Source organism: Capricornis sumatraensis, chromosome 18, assembly GCF_032405125.1.
Source record: "Capricornis sumatraensis isolate serow.1 chromosome 18, serow.2, whole genome shotgun sequence".
Classification (NCBI taxonomy): Eukaryota; Metazoa; Chordata; class Mammalia; order Artiodactyla; family Bovidae; genus Capricornis; species Capricornis sumatraensis.
In genome coordinates, this window is record NC_091086.1 from 66,933,471 (window position 1) to 66,949,181 (window position 15,711).

Here is a 15,711-nt window from a genome sequence, read left to right on the forward strand (position 1 = left end):
AAAATCACTTTCCTGTTTCTATATCAGTATGGCCCACTTTATGCATTGTTTTCACTTTCTCCCCTCTTATTATGCCCTCTGTACACATTAGTTAGTTCTATTCTCTGTAATCCACTGAACATGCTCTTTCAAAGTAGACAGTGACCTCTGTCTTGCCAAATCCAGTGGTTACTTTCTGTTACCTGAATATCCAGAAGCTAATCAATCCATTAGTCTAATTCTCCTTCTTGAAATTCCTTTTTTCTTATGCTTCTAAGGAAAGAAAGTTTACCTCTAAAGAAAGAAGGATTACTTCCATAGGCCTGGATTACTTCTTCTTTCATCGGACATCCTTTCTTAGTCTTCTGCTACTCCTAGTGCTGCTGCTAAGTCGCTTCAGTTGTGTCTGACTCTGTGCGACCCCATAGATGGCAGCCCACCAGGCTCCCCCGTCTCTGGGATTCTCCAGGCAAGAACACTGGAGTGGGTTGCCATTTCCTTCTCCAATGCATGAAAGTGAAAAGTGAAAGGGAAGTCGCTCAGTCGTGTCCAACTCTTCGCGATCCCATGGACTGCAGCCTACCAGGCTCCACCGCCCATGGGATTTTCCAGGCAAGAGTACTGGAGTGGGGTGCCATTGCCTCTCTTAGTCTTCTAGTGGTTCTTCTGGTTTTTTTCCCAACATCTCTAGATTTCAGAAGTTTCCAGGGCTTGTGTCTGATCTTCCTTTTCTGCATCTGTGTGTTATATCTGCCCTCATTTAATGCTAAGGCTTTGGTGCATATCTTCCTTAAAGAACCCAGCTCTCAGTCACCAGCTCTGACTCTCTTCTGAAGTCCAAGCACATGAGTCAGAATCCCTTTTTAATTTCCCTGGTGGCTCAGACAGTAAAGTATCTGCCTGCAATCAGGAGACCCAAGTTTGATCCCTGGGTGGGGAAGATTACCTCGAGAATGGAATGACTACCCAATGCAGTATCCTTGCCTGGGAAATCCTATGGATAGAGGAACCTGGTGGGTTACAGGTCACAAAGAGGCAGACACAACCGAGTGACTAACACACACCTACATATCCAGTTGGCATCTCCCCCTGAACACCTCAAAATAAAACAACTGGCTGACCTTCCTTAGCCTCACCGAAAATAGTTTTTCTCTCAGTGATATAGAAATAGATGGATGGAATTAAATATGTTTTGGAAGTTGAGCTGATTGGATGATTCAATAGATGTGATACTATGGAGTTGCCATATTTGTTATCATGTTAGTCTCCAAAATTATTCCTCTTTCCATAAGTGCATTTCAATAGTGGTTGAACTGTAATATAGATGATAGAATGGCCTTGTTCAAGAACAGATCTCATTGAGTGATTTCTTTTTTTGCTACTGTATAGGTATTTGGTCTTTTTTTTTTAACTTTAATTGAAGAGGAGTGATCAGTATATTTTGTTTCACTGTTCTCTTTGAAAATTGAAAAATCTAAAAATCTATCATCAATAGTTTCTTCAGAATAGCATTGAAACATACATTACCAAATGTAAAACAGATAGCCAGTGGGAGTTAGATTCAGGGCACCTAAAGCGAGTGCTCTGTGACCGCTTGGAGGGATAGGGTGGAGAGGGAGGGGCATTCAGTAGGGAAGTGACACACATATGCCTATGGCCGATTCACATTGATGTATAACAGAAACCATCACCATGTTGTAAAGTAAATATCCTCCAATTAAAATGAATAAATAAAAATTTTTAAAAAGTTTCTCTTCATGCTGAAGCTTATGATTTTCAGTCATAGATATATGAGTTGCTTACTATGAATTTTAGACCACTTTGGGAAAACTCATGCAAGTATGTGAAGGAAGAAATAAAATGGAATCATCATTAATTCCACATAATTTATTCAGCAGTAACTGAGTAACTTCTGCATGTTTTGTATCAAACTGAGCTACATATACAGGAGCATAAATATTATTAAAAAATTCTTTAGGAGAGTTTGCTCCCATGAAAATTTCCTTTACTCATTTTGCTGCATTTTGGAGACTGCACAAGTAATTAAACATGAAATAGGAACACTTTCATCCAGATGTGAAAAGCCAGTTTGCAACAAATACAGCCTATTTGTCAAAGCCTCTTAATGAGGCTTATTCTCTGATAAAGGTATTTTCTGTTCATTAAACCTGGAGATTTAAAGGTCACCATCAAATCAAATGCTAGTCATTCTGTGGTAGCCTGGGACACATTATCTAACATAATTTATTTTCCATTCTTGTATAAAGAAAAAAATAGAATGTTTGTTTCAATAAAAATGTTATAAAATTCAATGAATGTTTATTGCCTTATGAATATTTGCTGGATAATTTTTGAGTTGTAGCCTTTTAGTGGCTAGTTGAAGGAATGATGCTAAAGCTAAAACTCCAGTACTTTGGCCACCTCATGTGAAGAGTTGACTGATTGGAAAAGACTCTGATGCTGGGAGGGATTGAGGGCAGGAGGAAAAGGGGACGACAGAGAATGAGATGGCTGGATGGCATCACGGACTCAATGGACGTGAGTTTGAGTGAACTCTGGGAGATGGTGATGGACAGGGAGGCCTGGCGAGCTGCGATTCATGGGGTCGCAAAGAGTCAGACATGAATGAGCAACTGAACTGAACTGAACTGAATTACCTACGATGTAGTAAAAAAAAAAAAAAAATACTCAGGTATACCAATTATGTGTAACAAAAATAACTCCTTTGGTTTTGCATCAAGGTGTTGAACTAAATGTCTAAATATTAGTAGCAGGAACATGCCTTTGAATTTAATTGGAATTAGCACAAAGAGGAGCGGTGAAAAACAATATAACACTATCAAGGAAAAGTGAAAGTGAAAGTCGCTCTGCCATGTCTGTCTCTTTGCGACCACATAGACTATACAGGCCACAGAATTCACCAGGCCAGAGTACTGGAGTGGGTAGCGTTTCCCTTCTCCAGGGTATCTTCCCAACCCAGGAATAATGATGGACAAACAAGCATCAAATAACATGAAATTAAATATGTATCTTTTAAGCCATTTTACAATATCTTAACAAATAATGTTGATTTAATGTTTAATTCTGTTAGGTCCATACCATTTCTGTCCTTTATCAAGCCCATCTTTGCATGAAATGTTCCCTTGGTATCTCTAATTTTCTTGAAGAGATGTCTAGTCTTTCCAGTTCCGTTGTTTTCCTCTATTTCTTTGCATTAATTGCTGAAGAAGGCTTTCTTGTTTCTCCTTGCTATTCTTTGGAACTCTGCATTCAGATGCTTATATCTTTCCTTTTCTCCTTTGCTTTTCGCTTCTCTTCTTTTTCACAGCTATTTGTAAGGCCTCCTCAGACAGCCATTTCGCTTTTATGCATTTCTTTTCCATGGGGATGGTCTTGATCCCTGTCTCCTCTACAGTTTCACGAACCTCCATTCATAGTTCATCAGGCACTCTGTCTATCAGATCTAGTCCCTTAAATCTATTTCTCACTTCCACTGTACAATCATAAGGGATTTGATTTAGGTCATACCTGAATGGTCTAGTGGTTTTATCCACTTTCTTCAATTTCAGTCTGCATTTGGCAATAAGGAGTTTATAATATGAGCCACAGTCAGCTCCTGGTCTTGTTTTTGCTGACTGCATAGAGCGTCTCCATATTTGGCTGCAAAGAATACAATCAATCTGGTTTTGGTGTTGACCATTTGGTGATGTCCACGTGTAGAGTCTTCTCTTGTGTTGTTGGAAGAGAGTATTTGTTATGACCAGTGCGTTCTCTCGGCAAAACTCTATTAGCCTTTGCCCTGCTTCATTCTGTACTCCAAGGCCAATCTTGCCTATTACTCCAGGTGTTTCTTGACTTCATACTTTTGCATTCCAGTCCCTTATAATGAAAATGACATCTCTTTTGGGTGTTAGTTCTAAAAGGTCTTGTAGTTCTTCATAGAAACATTCAACTTCAGCTTCTTCAGCATTACTGGTTAGGGCATAGGCTTGGATTACTATGATATTGAGCGGTTTGCCTTGGAAATGAACAGAGATCAAGGACAGAAATGGTATGGACCTAACAGAAGCAGAAGATATTAAGAAGAGGTGGCAAGAATACACAGAAGAACTTCACAAAAAAGAGCTTCATGACCCAGATAATCATGATGGTGTGATCACTCACCTAGAGCCAGACATCCTGGAATGTGAAGTCAAGTGGGCCTTAAAAGCATCACTATGAACAAAGCTAGTGGAGGTGATGGAATTCCAGTTGAGCTATTTCAAATCCTGAAAGATGATGCTGTGAAAGTGCTGCACTCAATACACCAGCAAATTTGGAAATTCAGCAGTGGCCACAGAACTGGAAAAGGTCAGTTTTCATTCCAATCCCAAAGAAAGGCAATGCCAAAGAATGTTCAAACTACTGCACAATTGCACTCATCTCACATGCTAGTAAAGTAATGCTCGAAATTCTCCAAGCCAGGCTTCAGCAATACATGAACCGTGAACTTCCAGATGTTCAAGCTGGTTTTAGAAAAGGCAGAGGAACCAGAGATCAAATTGCAAACATCTGCTGGATCACGGAAAAAGCAAGAAAGTTCCAGAAAAACATCTATTTCTACCTTATTGACTATGCCAAAGCCTTTGGCTGTGTGGATCACAATAAACTGTAGAAAATTCTGAAAGAGATGGGAATACCAGACCACCTTACCTGCCTCTTGAGAAACCTATAGACAAGTTAAGAAGCAACAGTTAGAACTGGACGTGAAACAGACTGGTTCCAAATAGGAAACGGAGTACGTCAAGGCTGTATATTGCCACCCTGCTTATTTAACTTATATGCAGAGTACATCATGAGAAATGCTGGACTGGAAGAAGCAGAAGTTGGAATCAAGATTGCTGGGAGAAATATCAATAACCTCAGATATGCAGATGACACCACCCTTATGGCAGAAAGTGAAGAGGAACTAAAAAGCCTCTTGATGAAAGTGAAAGAAGAGAGTGAAAAAGTTGGCTTAAAGCTCAACATTCAGAAAACTAAGATCATGGCATCTGGTCCCATCACTCCATGGGAAATAAATGGTGAAAGAGTGGAAACAGTGTCAGACTTTATTTTGGGGGGCTCAAAACTCACTGCAGATGGTGATTGCAGCCATGAAATTAAAAGACACTTACTCCTTCAAAGGAAAGTTATGACCAACTTAGATAGTATATTGAAAAGCAGAGGTATTAAACAAAGGTCCGTCTAGTCAAGGCTATGGTTTTTCCACTGGTCATGTATGGATGTGAGAGTTGGACTGTGAAGAAACCTGAGCGCCGAAGGATTGAGGCTTTTGACCTGTGGCGTTGGAGAAGACTCTTGACAGTCCCTTGGACTGCAAGGACATCCAACCAGTCCATTCTAAAGGAGATCAGTCCTGGGTGTTCATTGGAAGGACTGATGCTGAAGCTGAAACTCCAATACTTTGGCCACCTCATGCGAAGAGTTGACTCACTGTAAAAGACCCTGACGCTGGGAGGGATTGGGGGCAGGAGGAGAAGGGGATGGCAGAGGATGAGATGGGCTGAATGGCATCACCGACTCGTCAGATGTGAGTCTGAGTGAACTTCGGGTGTTGGTGATGGACAGGGAGGCCTGGCATGCTCTTATTCATGGGGTCTCAAAGAGTGAGACACGACTGAGAGACTGAACTGAACTGAACTGAATGTTTAATTCAACATTTTCCTGCTTTACCTTATAAAAGTTAATTGTATAAGGTTTTAGGAATGTGAAGCTCCTAATAACTATGGGTTGACCCAAGTATATGACAGGAGTTGTTAATATAATCAATTGCTGTTTGGTTGCTAAGTCATGTCTGACTCTTTTGTGAGTCCCATGGGCTGTAGCTTGCCAGGTTCCTCTGTCCATGGGATTTCCCAGGCAAGAATAGTGGAGTCGGTTTCCATTTCTGTCCCTAGGGTATCTTCCCTACTCAAGGATCAAACCCGCATCTCCTGATTTGGCAGGCAGATTCTTTGCTGCTGAGCCATAAAGGAAATCCAAAATGGTCAATACAAGCTTTTAAAAGATACTAAAGTAATTGATAGGCTCTCCGTGCCCTGCACGTCAGTGACTGTGGCAGAACCTTGTCATCTGGACTCGGGGCGGGGAGTCCTAGTTTCTTCTGGCAGAAATGTCTAATGCAAAAGAAAGAAAACATGCAAAGAAAATGAGAAACCAGCCTACCAATGTGACTTTATCCTCTGGCTTTGTGGCTGACAGTGGTGTAAAGCACCATAATGGGGGTAGAAAACCTTTCCAGTCTCAAAAAGGGTCTCATCCTGGAACTTCCCGACATTGGCAGACCAGAATGACGCACCGTCCGCTGGCCGAATCTGATGCAAAGGAGGAACCTTCCTCCAGGGTAACCTTTAGAAAAAACGGAGGATGGAAAGCGGGTCCCGAGGGCACTTCTCAGGAGATTCCCAAGTATATAACCGCTTCTACTTTTGCTCAAGCCCGAGCTGCTGAAATCAGTGCCATGTTGAAAGCAGTGACCCAGAAATCTAATTCGCTGGTTTTCCAGACTCTGCCTCCGCACATGAGACAAAGAGCATGAGCCACAATGTTGGCTTCCTAGGTGGTTACGGGAGATTGCCCAGAAAGAGGCAGAGAAAGCAGTTCATCAGAAAAAAGAACACTCAAAAAATAAGTGCCATAAAGCTCAGCGATGTCACATAAACCGCATACTGGGATTTAAGCGGAGACAAAAGAAGAACAAATGGCTGGAAACTCACATCTGGCACGCGAAGCGGTTTCACATGGTCAAGAGGTGGGGCTACTGCCTGGGGGAGAGGCCGACAGTCAAGAGCCACAGAGCCTGCTTCTGGGCCATGACGAGCTGCTGCCTCCTTCAGGATTTATCCTACTACTGTTGTTTGGAGTTGGAGGGCGAAGAGGAAGAAATACTCAAAGCAATTTCTTCAATGTGTACCATAGACACAGGATTGACTTTCGCCGCAGTCCACTGTTTGTCTGGAAAGTGCCAAGGGAGTGTCATGCTTTACCGGGCAAATAAGTATCCCCTAGAAATGCTGGGCCCTGTGACATTTATGTGGAAGGCCCAGGGGACCCCTGGTGACAGTTCTGAGAGCAGGCAGTTGTGGATCTGACTTCATCCAGCTCTTAAACAGGATATCTTAGAGGAGATAAAAGCAGTGTGCCAGTGTATGGAGCCTACCAGGGCAACTGTCCGCATCCCAGATCCCCTTCTGACACCGTCTCAAGAGAAAAGCCAGGTTGACCTGCCTGAAGAAAAAGTCGGCAAGAAAAGAAAACGGAAAAACAAAATGGGGAAAACGCTCAACCAGTTAAAAGAGTCATTGGTGATGGAACTAGAGATCCACTTCAACCATATTCTTGGCTCTCTCCAACAGGCATCGTGATCTGTGATTTGACTGTGGAGATGAACAGATTCCGGCTGACCGGTCCTCTCTCTCACTCCATCTTAACTGAGGCGCTCAAAGCTGCTTCCGTCCACATTGAGGGAGAGGACACAGAGAAGACACCTCACCGTTGGTGGATTGAAACCTGCAAGAATCCTAATAGTGTTTCCCTTCATCGCAGACAAGAAGCCAGTTTTGAATTATTGGGAGGAATAACATCACCAGCAGAAATTCCAACAGGTACTATTCTGGGACTGACGGTTGGTGACCCATGCATAAATCTGCCTCAAAAGAGTTCCAAAGTTTTGCCCAATCCAGAAAAATGGCAAGATAATGAGAAAGTTAGACAGCTGCTTCTGGAGGGTGTGCCTGTGGAGTGTTCACATAGCTTTCTCTGGAACCAAGATATCTGTAAGAGTGTCGCAGAGAATAAAATCTCGGATCAGGAGTTAAATCGGAAGGGGAGTGAATTGCTGGTGCCCGGGTCGCAGCTTTTTTCTTAGGTCCCCATGAATCCAAGATTCCTATACTTTTGATTCAGCAACCAGGAAAAGTGACAGGTGATGAACAAAGAGGCCTGGGAAGAGGCTGGGATGTCCTGCTCCCAAAGGGCTGGGGCGTGGCGTTCTGGATTTCATTCATCTATTGAGGTGCAAGAGTCGGAGGGTGGAAAGAAACCTTAGTGCATTCTCAGTGTAAAAGGTCGCTTAATGTCCCAGACGATTTCCCAGACTGCCCTGCTGGGGTTCTCTTTGCTGAAGAGCAAGCGAAACATCTTCTTGAGAAGTACAAGAGACGTCCTCCTGCAAAACAGCCCAACTACGTTAAGCTTGGCACCCTGGCACCTTTTTACTGTCCCTGGGAACAGTTAACTCGAGACTGGGAGTCAAGAGTCCAGGCTCCAGAGGAATCATCTGCAGCTTCCTCTCCAAGTGGTGGGGAGAGTGGCTCGAGCAGAGATGCGGTGCCTCGTGTTCCCGAGCCTGGGAGGACTGCTCAGCTGTCTGACGACCAGGGCGCACCCCTGCGTGACTCCAGTGAGCCTGAGGGAGTCACGGACACAGATTGTCCAGCCGGGGTGGGGACTGAGGAGGCGGCCAGCCAGAGTGCCGCCAGCAGCCCCCTTTGCGTTCTCAGGAGTAGATTACTGAGGCAGCTGTCAGCCTGGTGCGGGCCCAGGCCTGGGGGCCGTCAGGCGACCCAGCGAGCTGGCAGAGGGCAGCAAGGACTAACCAGAGAGGCCTGCCTGGCCGTGCTGGATGGCTTCCCCAGGGCCCTGGTGTCGGTCAGGCTGGCCCTGCTGGGGAAGGGCAGCCCTGGCCCACACACCCTGATCTGTGTCTTGGCCAAGGAGGATCTCCTGCAGCTCAGCCGTGATCGGCTGTACCATGGGCCCCAGGAGCCCAAACACAGCGACCCATTCAAGAGCCAGATCCGGGAACAGAAGGAGAAGAAGAAGCTACAGAAGAGACTGAACCGAGGGCGTGCCGTGTCCGAGGGCCTGGCAGAGGGCGGCCCTGCAGCCGGGCCCCAGCCCCTGACCCTGGGCTTGTGGTCAGGCCCCCTCCTCATTGTGACTTCTCACTGCTCCAGAGTTCTCCTTGGCTTTGTCACACGAGGAGATTTTTTCCATGGCCATTGGCTGTGGGGAAGCCCTGGGGTTTGTTAGCCTGATGGGCTTGCTGGACATGCTGTCCAGGCAGCCAGGGCTGGACAGGAGCCTTGTGTTGCTGAGGCCGCCTGCCTCCCTGCAGTATCAGTTTGTAAGAATCATGATTGAGATGTGAACGTGGGTTCGCATCATGGCACAGAGAAGAACTGTGTTTGCCAAGTCTCACAACCAACCAGAGAGTTGTTCCCCTCCCCCTGCCCCACCTTCTGTTTCAAGACATCATGCGAAATTCTTTGGAAACGAGGATAAAGAAACTTACGTATTTATGCAAAAAAAAATATAATAAAGTAATTGATATTATGGCAAATAAGTTACTATACCAACATATATAATTCTTTATTATAAAATGTTTTCAAAATTAATTATATAAATATATGTTTTAATAAACCCATTAATAAACTTTCATGTTAACACATCTGAAAATATAAGACCTTGTTGAGCCTTAGAATTATATCTTAAGTATGGACTTTTTATGTCCTGTCTAGGAATGATAATCAAGGATAGAGCCATAATCCACAAAAGAGATAAATCTTTGTTTTTAAAAATTAATTTCTGATATAGTCATGATTTTTATTGTATATCCTTAATATCAAATAAAATTGTGCTATTTTAGGATAAAATAATAATTTAAAAATTTAGAAAAGGACATAACAAAGAAGAACTGAGGATTATTTTCTTTCCCAAAGTCATAACAAAGAGAGCGTCAATATTTCCTTTGACATCGCTGAAGTTGCACAGATTTCCAGAAGTTGGCTCCTGACTTTCCTCTTTTAGAGTACTTACTTAAGAGTATTTTGAAAACTCTAAATATGTGATCCCATGGACTTTTGGCTCCTGACTTTCCTGTTTTTAGAGTATTTAGAAAACTTATAATTGCAAATTCTTTCTTTGTCATTTGCATGCTCAGTCCCTCAGTCTTGTCCAGTTCTTTGTGACTCTGTATTATGGTCCACCAGGCTCCTCTGTCCATGGGATTTTCCAGGCAAGAATACTGGAGTTGGTTGCCATTTCTTTGTCCAGAGGATCTTCCTGACCCAGGGATTGAACCCACATGTCCTGCTTTGGCAGGTGGATTCTTTCCAACTGAGCCACCTCTGTGCCCTTTAAGAGATTTCAATCTTGTAAAAAGCTTCTTGACAGTTTTATAAGCTAGTTATCTTTTTCTCAAAGACCTGGTTGCCATCTTTTTGAAATGTAACCATCCAGGAAGTGAACATTCCCATTTTCCAGTCTGTGAGAGGGTCACAACTTCACTTTAATGGCCAACACAGGTGACATAATAATAGCAGAGAAAACCATTTACAAACCCAATAGTAACTTGACTCCTGGATATATTAACTCTTCATCCATTGCTCCAAAATCCTCCAGTACATTTCTAGTAGCTCACTCCAGTGCTTAGAAACCCTTCTGCCTTTAGTTTCAACAGAGATAAGTTTAGTCTTTCTCTCCTATTGCGATGGTCTTGAATAAAGTCTTCCTTATCTATTTAACTTTATTCAGTATACCATTTTACTTTGAAAGTCATTGAGCATCAGAAATCACTTGTTTAAGAAAAGTGGCATTCCTTGTAATACTGAAATTATAATTATCTGGATGAACTTTTCTCTAGGTCTACTACATAATTGCAGTAGCTGTATTTGTTATTAATCTTGTTGGCTCCACAACACAGTACCAGACACAAGATGTCGGTGAGAATTCCTGGCTGCCATTGGTTGGCATGTCCAGATGCCCCATTTCTATAATTATATTACATTACATATTACATTATCTTCCCAGTTACAGAAGCAGTCAAATTTCTCTTTCTACAGTGATGATTCACAATTAAATACCCTATTCATAGAATGAGATTTTAGTGTTCTAACATATACCTGCACTGATAATTTAGAAAGGGTATTTTACAACACAGTAATAGAAATGTTTAATTACAATGAGATCAAGAAAATAAGAGCTTAATAAGAATATGAGTTTATGGCAAGGGGCATCATAGTACTCTTACCACTTAAGAAAATGAATATTTTTTTCCATTTTTTATGTCTAGCTTAAAACTGTTGTCTAAGGATTTCTTACCAGTCCTACTAAGATTAAGTGCTAACACTTGGAAAAGTCAATAAGACCCAGAAGGATAAAGAATTATTACTGGTTCATCTTGTGTCAAGTGTTGATTCTTGGACCAACTGTATGTGAAGAAGACATGGTATGATAAACATCTCAACTCAGAAATCCCTTGCTAGAGTAGGTGATAGAGATTTAACAGGGAAGACGAGGAATAGTTTTCAGAAGAAAAAATATCTACTTCTAGCACACATGATTTCTTGGCAAGGGGAAAAAAGATATTTTATCAAAAAAGGCATTAAAATTTTGGCTACATCACTGATTCTAAAGTGGGAGCAATTACTAAAGTCTATAGCATTTTGTAAGTGAGAAAGTGTTGGCTGCAGCATTTAGTAGGCAAAGGGCAGGTAGAATCTTAAGCATCATATCATGCATAAAACAGCTATTCACTTCATGGCAAATAGATGGGGAAACAGTGGAAACAGTGGCTGACTTTATTTTTCTGGGCTCCAAAACCACTATAGATGGTGATTGCAGCCATGAAATTAAAAGACGCTTGTTCCTTGGAAGGAAAGCTATGACCAACCTAGACAGCATGTTGGAAAGCAGAAACATGACTTTGTCAACAAAGGTCCATCTAGTCAAGGCTATAGTTTTTCCTGTGGTCATGTATGGATGTGAGAGTTGGACTGTGAAGAAACCTGAGTGCCAAAGAATTGATGCTTTTGAACTGTGGTGTTGGGGCAGACTCTTGAGAGTCCCTTGGACGTCAAGAAGATGCAACCAGTCCATCCTAAAGGAGATAAGTCCTGGGTGTTCATTAGAAGGACTGATGTTGAAGCTCCAATACTTTGGCCCCCTGATGCGAAGAACTGACTCATTTGAAAAGACCCTGATGCTGGGAAAGATTGAGGGCAAGAGGCGAAGGGGATGACAGAGGATGAGATGGTTGGATGGCATCACTGACTCAATGGACATGGGTTTGGGTGGACTCCAGTAGTTGGTGATGGACAGGGATTCCTGGCATGCTGCGGTTCATGGGGTCGCAAAGAGTCAGACACAACTGAGTGATTGAACTGATACTGACCACCCCTTTCCAATGAGGAATTATCCAACCCGAAATGTTAATAGTGCTAAACTTGAAAAACTCTGTTCTAGACTTATATGCTCAAAGCTAAAGTTCCTAGTGTCTTCAACATTTGCTGATATGATTTCAATAATATTAAAATGTAATTTCAACAGCAATATTAGTGGTAGTAGTTCTTGTTCAGTCACTAAGTCATGTCAAACTCTTTGGAATGTATGGACTATAGCTTGCCAGGCTCCTCTGTCCATGGGATTTTCCAGGCAAGAATATTGAAGTGGGTTCCCATTTCCTTCTCTTTCTCTACCTAGGGATCAAATCTGAGTCTTCTGCACTGAAGGTGTATTCTTTAATGTAGTAGTATATTTTATATCATAACATGATTTCATGTTCTTAATCACACTGATTATTCACTTCCTGTGTGCTTTATCACTCAGTCGTGTCCGACTCTTTACAAACGTATGGGTTGTAGCCAACTAGGTTCCTCTGTCCATGGGGATTTTCCAGGCAAGAATACTGGAGTGGGTTGCCATAACCTCCTCCAGGGATATTTCAAACCCAGGGATCAAACTCAGGTCTCCCATATTGCAGGCGGATTCTTTACTGTCTGAGCCACCAGGGAAACACTTACTTCCTAGTACTTATTAATTCTTCAACACTGATTATTCAGAAGCTACTAGTTAAAGAATTCTTAGAACTAATAATAAAATAAACAAAAAATACCAGAAACACATTTTCTCCTTTGCATGTCAATAAAACATCCCAGTAACTATAAAGCTGAAATGGTATTTTTAAAGCTACATCATGTTTTACCATGTAGAAATAATACCCTCTGTTCATTTTTGGGTTTCTTCATTCTTAAAATCATTTTCTTGATATGCAATAACCTTGGTTTAAAATCTTCAAGAACTGTTTCAGCCTTGTCTTTCTCATTTTTCTGATACCAATTCAGCCATAAAAACTAGGAATTCATCTTCAGTATATATTTTGCATTGTGTATAACAGCAGAATTTGTTGTACTAACACTACAAATAGCAACCAAGCTAAAGGCAAAATCATGTCATCTCTCACATATCAGAAACTGTGCCAAGTGTTTTACAAATAATATTAATTCCCTAAACACCTTGAAGGTAGATAGTGCCATAGCTATTTAGCAAATGAATAAATCATTAATGCACAAGTTTAAATAACAAGCCCACACTTGACAGGATTTAAGGGAAGAGTCAGAATTTGGCATCACTCCTGTGAGCCTACAGAGCTGCCCTATTTCTCAATTATCTATTGCCACTTCTGTCCCTTTATTCTGATTTAAAGGCCAATCTTTTTATCCAAATCTGTTTGTGGCTGTGTCTGGTGTCACAATTTTGTTGCAGCATCTGGCCTTATGTCTTCCTAATCTTTTGCCCTTTGTGTGTGTGTGTGTGTGTGTGTGTGTGTGTTTGTGTTAGTTGCTTAGTTGTGTCCTACTCTTTGCAATCCCATAGACTGTAGCCCACCAGGCCCCTCCGTCCATGGCATTCTCCAGACAAGAACAATGGAGTGGGTTGCCATTTCCTTCTCCAAAGGAACTAGAGAAAGAAGCAAAGTGAAGTTGCTCAGTTGTGTCCAACTCTTTGTGACCCCATGGACTGTAGCCTACCAGGCTCCCTCATCCACGGAATTTTCCAACAAGAATATTGGAGTGGATTGCCATTTCCTTTTCCAGGGGATCTTCCTGAGCCAGGGATTGAACCCAAGTCTCCTGAATTGGCAAGTATATTCTTTATCATTGAGACATCTGGGAAGTCCACTTCTAACTATATAACCTAGGACTGTTACTTAAGGTTTCCATTTCTCAGTCTCCTCAGTTTTAAACTGTTATAACAATATCTTTATTCTAAGACATTTTTGTGTGATATTTTCCTTTTTTATTTCAAGGTACAAATTACATAAAATTTATATTGCTTTCAGGTATAAAACATAATAATTTTATATTTGTGTACACTGCAATATGTTCAACACAGAAAGTCTAGTTAACATTTGTCACCATGCATAGTTACAAAACTTCTTTATTTTTCTTGTGATGAGAAACATTAAGAGTATTTGTCAGGAGAAATAAAGACACAGATGTTCAAGAGATTTTATGACCCCAATTCTGGCATCTCCTCATATCTAGAAGAGCACTAAAAACATTAATGTTGACATATGCTCTTCATAACTAGCAGTAACCTTCACAAGACCAGCAGAAAACTTCTGCAAGAATGTGTACCTGACTGAATGTACTCCCCCTTCACCAAAATCACATGTATACTGACCTTTTCCCCTATCTCTTTGGAGCAGTTTGAAATAGTTTCTCAGACCTTTCTGAGATGCTGTCTCCCAGGCTACAGTTCTCATTTTGCTCCAAATAAAACAACTCACAACTCTCACATTGTGATTTTTTCCCCTTTCTGTTGACGTGGGAATTGTAGAGAGAATAGTCAGAAAGTCTCTTTAATAGACCAGCTCAGATTTGACCATCCCTTAATTCACAGAATAATTGGAGGAGTTGGAGGGAAGGGGGAGATTGAAAATTCTTTAGGTGATGAAATTAAGAGGTCCCAATAAAGAACCTGGACCAAGAGATAGAAGAGAGGTCAAAAATACTGGCTGAGATCCACGTCTGAGCGGAAGTGTAGAGCCATTAACCCATGAGGGATGGCTGGAGAGGTACAGCAAGGGTGGAAAAAGGGGAGAAATTGAATTTTGAATGCATTATTTTTAAAGTGCTTCCGAGTCATTTATTCGTCTATCATTCTCCCTCCCTCTCTCTCTTTTATCTATCTACCTATCTCTGTCTTTATATCTAACTCAGTCGTATTCTTACTCGGATATATACATCTGGAAGTGATCAGATAGACTTGCTGATTAGGGCCAGAGGAGATCATCTTTTTCAAGCAGAAAGCCCAACAAAAAGGAACCAGGTAAACAAATGTTGCATGTTTACTGCCAAGTTTGGTGAGTTGGACATAATTTCATGTTAAAACTTTTAGCGAGAAAAGCAAATGGCAAATGAGTTTATGAATTCATATGGCATTATAGTAAAAACAAACAAACTATTATACAATTCAATATATATTGAGTATTAGAAAACTTTCAATAGTGTTACTTCTTCCACATTGATCATATACTTAATATGACTAAAAATCAATGTGTAAAAACTCTTAGAATCAATAATAATAATAATCATGTCTGAAGTAAATACATTATATACAGTTATTATTAGTGTGGTGGTTATTACAGCCAACAGAACCAATATTTTAAGCACTTTTAATTATCGACTTGTTTCCCACAGCAGCTTGATAAAGTACACTGGTAGTGATCCCATTCTGCACATAAGGAAACTGTGGCACAGAGGGATCTGATGGCTTTGCTCACATTGCTTGTATGTGGAAAAGCTCACATTTAAGCTCAATTGTCTGGCTGCATAACCTGTCTTCTCTATCCTAACATTAGTATGACATTAGTGAGTGCATATTCAAGGAAATAAGTGGTGAATA

General features: G+C 41.4%; 1 pseudogene; it reads left to right on the forward strand.

The window, feature by feature from the left end:
• The first annotated feature begins 6,133 nt into the window (after positions 1–6,133).
• On the forward strand, positions 6,134–9,172 carry LOC138094702 (ribonucleases P/MRP protein subunit POP1 pseudogene; annotated as a pseudogene).
• The last annotated feature ends 6,539 nt before the right edge of the window (positions 9,173–15,711 follow it).